The sequence below is a fragment of the Nomia melanderi genome, unplaced genomic scaffold (genome assembly GCF_051020985.1).
Source record: "Nomia melanderi isolate GNS246 unplaced genomic scaffold, iyNomMela1 scaffold0078, whole genome shotgun sequence".
NCBI classification, from domain to species: Eukaryota; Metazoa; Arthropoda; class Insecta; order Hymenoptera; family Halictidae; genus Nomia; species Nomia melanderi.
In genome coordinates this window covers 265,001-270,000 of record NW_027475193.1, presented here as the reverse complement: position 1 = coordinate 270,000, position 5,000 = coordinate 265,001, and positions in this window count along the sequence as shown.

The window sequence follows — 5,000 nt, the reverse complement described above, 5'->3', positions numbered from 1 at the left end:
ATTAAACATTGAAAAAATTTTGAAATATGTGATGAAAAAGTTTACTCTTGACCGTCGGGACTTAGAAAAATTTCGAGTACCCCGGATCGCCTGCTGGAATTACCGCACGGCCTGGACAGCCCGCATCGACCGATACATTTTTTCCATTTTCAGTGAAAAAAAAATTTTTGTCAATTTTCTCAACGTTAAAAACGTTAATAAACTGCGTTTTTATGCGTGGATTAAACATTAAAAAAATTTTGAAATATGTGATGAAAAAGTTTACTCTTGACCGTCGGGACTTAGAAAAATTTCGAGTACCCCGGATCGCCTGCTGGCATTACCGCACGGCCTGGACAGCTCGCTCCGACGAATCGGTTTTTTCCATTTTTTCCGAAAAATAAATTTTTGTAATTTTTTTTAATGTCAAAAACGTTAATAAACTTCATGTTTACGCATGGATTAAACATTGAAATAATTTTAAAACGCTTATTAAAAAAGTTGGTGTCGACCGTGGGACTTAGAAAAATTTCGGGAAGTCCGATTCGCCTGCTGGAATTACCGCACGGGCAGGACACCTCGCTCCGACGAATCGGTTTTTTCCATTTTTTCCGAAAAATAAATTTTTGTAATTTTTTTTAATGTTAAAAACGTTAATAAACGTCATGTTTACGCGTGGATTAAACATTGAAATAATTTTAAAACGCTTATTAAAAAAGTTGGTGTCGACCGTGGGACTTAGAAAAATTTCGGGAAGTCCGATTCGCCTGCTGGAATTACCGCACGGGCAGGACACCTCGCTCCGACGAATCGGTTTTTTCCATTTTTTCCGAAAAATAAATTTTTGTAATTTTTTTTAATGTTAAAAACGTTAATAAACGTCATGTTTACGCATGGATTAAACATTGAAATAATTTTAAAACGCTTATTAAAAAAGTTGGTGTCGACCGTGGGACTTAGAAAAATTTCGGGAAGTCCGATTCGCCTGCTGGAATTACCGCACGGGCTGGACACCTCGCTCCGACGAATCGGTTTTTTCCATTTTTTCCGAAAAATAAATTTTTGTAATTTTTTTTAATGTTAAAAACGTTAATAAACTTCATGTTTACGCATGGATTAAACATTGAAATAATTTTAAAACGCTTATTAAAAAAGTTGGTGTCGACCGTGGGACTTAGAAAAATTTCGGGAAGTCCGATTCGCCTGCTGGAATTACCGCACGGGCAGGACACCTCGCTCCGACGAATCGGTTTTTTCCATTTTTTCCGAAAAATAAATTTTTGTAATTTTTTTTAATGTTAAAAACGTTAATAAACGTCATGTTTACGCATGGATTAAACATTGAAATAATTTTAAAACGCTTATTAAAAAAGTTGGTGTCGACCGTGGGACTTAGAAAAATTTCGGGAAGTCCGATTCGCCTGCTGGAATTACCGCACGGGCTGGACACCTCGCTCCGACGAATCGGTTTTTTCCATTTTTTCCGAAAAATAAATTTTTGTAATTTTTTTTAATGTTAAAAACGTTAATAAACGTCATGTTTACGCATGGATTAAACATTGAAATAATTTTAAAACGCTTATTAAAAAAGTTGGTGTCGACCGTGGGACTTAGAAAAATTTCGGTAAGTCCGATTCGCCTGCTGGAATTACCGCACGGGCTGGACACCTCGCTCCGACGAATCGGTTTTTTCCATTTTTTCCGAAAAATAAATTTTTGTAATTTTTTTTAATGTTAAAAACGTTAATAAACTTCATGTTTACGCATGGATTAAACATTGAAATAATTTTAAAACGCTTATTAAAAAAGTTGGTGTCGACCGTGGGACTTAGAAAAATTTCGGGAAGTCCGATTCGCCTGCTGGAATTACCGCACGGGCTGGACACCTCGCTCCGACGAATCGGTTTTTTCCATTTTTTCCGAAAAATAAATTTTTGTAATTTTTTTTAATGTTAAAAACGTTAATAAACGTCATGTTTACGCATGGATTAAACATTGAAATAATTTTAAAACGCTTATTAAAAAAGTTGGTGTCGACCGTGGGACTTAGAAAAATTTCGGGAAGTCCGATTCGCCTGCTGGAATTACCGCACGGGCTGGACACCTCGCTCCGACGAATCGGTTTTTTCCATTTTTTTTGAAAAATAAATTTTTGTAATTTTTTTTAATGTTAAAAACGTTAATAAACGTCATGTTTACGCATGGATTAAACATTGAAATAATTTTAAAACGCTTATTAAAAAAGTTGGTGTCGACCGTGGGACTTAGAAAAATTTCGGGAAGTCCGATTCGCCTGCTGGAATTACCGCACGGGCTGGACACCTCGCTCCGACGAATCGGTTTTTTCCATTTTTTCCGAAAAATAAATTTTTGTAATTTTTTTTAATGTTAAAAACGTTAATAAACTTCATGTTTACGCATGGATTAAACATTGAAATAATTTTAAAACGCTTATTAAAAAAGTTGGTGTCGACCGTGGGACTTAGAAAAATTTCGGGAAGTCCGATTCGCCTGCTGGAATTACCGCACGGGCTGGACACCTCGCTCCGACGAATCGGTTTTTTCCATTTTTTCCGAAAAATAAATTTTTGTAATTTTTTTTAATGTTAAAAACGTTAATAAACTTCATGTTTACGCATGGATTAAACATTGAAATAATTTTAAAACGCTTATTAAAAAAGTTGGTGTCGACCGTGGGACTTAGAAAAATTTCGGGAAGTCCGATTCGCCTGCTGGAATTACCGCACGGGCAGGACACCTCGCTCCGACGAATCGGTTTTTTCCATTTTTTCCGAAAAATAAATTTTTGTAATTTTTTTTAATGTTAAAAACGTTAATAAACGTCATGTTTACGCATGGATTAAACATTGAAATAATTTTAAAACGCTTATTAAAAAAGTTGGTGTCGACCGTGGGACTTAGAAAAATTTCGGGAAGTCCGATTCGCCTGCTGGAATTACCGCACGGGCTGGACACCTCGCTCCGACGAATCGGTTTTTTCCATTTTTTCCGAAAAATAAATTTTTGTAATTTTTTTTAATGTTAAAAACGTTAATAAACGTCATGTTTACGCATGGATTAAACATTGAAATAATTTTAAAACGCTTATTAAAAAAGTTGGTGTCGACCGTGGGACTTAGAAAAATTTCGGGAAGTCCGATTCGCCTGCTGGAATTACCGCACGGGCTGGACACCTCGCTCCGACGAATCGGTTTTTTCCATTTTTTTTGAAAAATAAATTTTTGTAATTTTTTTTAATGTTAAAAACGTTAATAAACGTCATGTTTACGCATGGATTAAACATTGAAATAATTTTAAAACGCTTATTAAAAAAGTTGGTGTCGACCGTGGGACTTAGAAAAATTTCGGGAAGTCCGATTCGCCTGCTGGAATTACCGCACGGGCTGGACACCTCGCTCCGACGAATCGGTTTTTTCCATTTTTTCCGAAAAATAAATTTTTGTAATTTTTTTTAATGTTAAAAACGTTAATAAACTTCATGTTTACGCATGGATTAAACATTGAAATAATTTTAAAACGCTTATTAAAAAAGTTGGTGTCGACCGTGGGACTTAGAAAAATTTCGGGAAGTCCGATTCGCCTGCTGGAATTACCGCACGGGCAGGACACCTCGCTCCGACGAATCGGTTTTTTCCATTTTTTCCGAAAAATAAATTTTTGTAATTTTTTTTAATGTTAAAAACGTTAATAAACGTCATGTTTACGCATGGATTAAACATTGAAATAATTTTAAAACGCTTATTAAAAAAGTTGGTGTCGACCGTGGGACTTAGAAAAATTTCGGGAAGTCCGATTCGCCTGCTGGAATTACCGCACGGGCTGGACACCTCGCTCCGACGAATCGGTTTTTTCCATTTTTTCCGAAAAATAAATTTTTGTAATTTTTTTTAATGTTAAAAACGTTAATAAACTTCATGTTTACGCATGGATTAAACATTGAAATAATTTTAAAACGCTTATTAAAAAAGTTGGTGTCGACCGTGGGACTTAGAAAAATTTCGGGAAGTCCGATTCGCCTGCTGGAATTACCGCACGGGCAGGACACCTCGCTCCGACGAATCGGTTTTTTCCATTTTTTCCGAAAAATAAATTTTTGTAATTTTTTTTAATGTTAAAAACGTTAATAAACGTCATGTTTACGCATGGATTAAACATTGAAATAATTTTAAAACGCTTATTAAAAAAGTTGGTGTCGACCGTGGGACTTAGAAAAATTTCGGGAAGTCCGATTCGCCTGCTGGAATTACCGCACGGGCTGGACACCTCGCTCCGACGAATCGGTTTTTTCCATTTTTTCCGAAAAATAAATTTTTGTAATTTTTTTTAATGTTAAAAACGTTAATAAACGTCATGTTTACGCATGGATTAAACATTGAAATAATTTTAAAACGCTTATTAAAAAAGTTGGTGTCGACCGTGGGACTTAGAAAAATTTCGGGAAGTCCGATTCGCCTGCTGGAATTACCGCACGGGCTGGACACCTCGCTCCGACGAATCGGTTTTTTCCATTTTTTTTGAAAAATAAATTTTTGTAATTTTTTTTAATGTTAAAAACGTTAATAAACGTCATGTTTACGCATGGATTAAACATTGAAATAATTTTAAAACGCTTATTAAAAAAGTTTACTCTTGACCGTGGGGACTTAGAAAAATTCCGGCTTGCACGGATTCGACCACTCTGTTTTTCGGAGTTTCTGAGAAAAATAAATTTTTGTAATTTTTTTCATTATGATTTCTGAGTTCTCCCAGTAGTTTAATGTAAGGATTAAGCATTTAAAAATTTTTAAATCGAATATTAAAAAAGTTTACTCTTGCAATTTTTGGAAAAAAAAAATTCTAAAAAATTTTTCTTTCGGTGGAAACTAACGTTTAATATGTACAATAACGATTTATCGAATAAAAATCGTATGTTAATATATGTTCGAATCGACCATAGTTTCAGCGGCTAAGTACCAGCAGCCCGGCCGGTTGGTCTGTACGCGCGGCAGTTTACCACCATA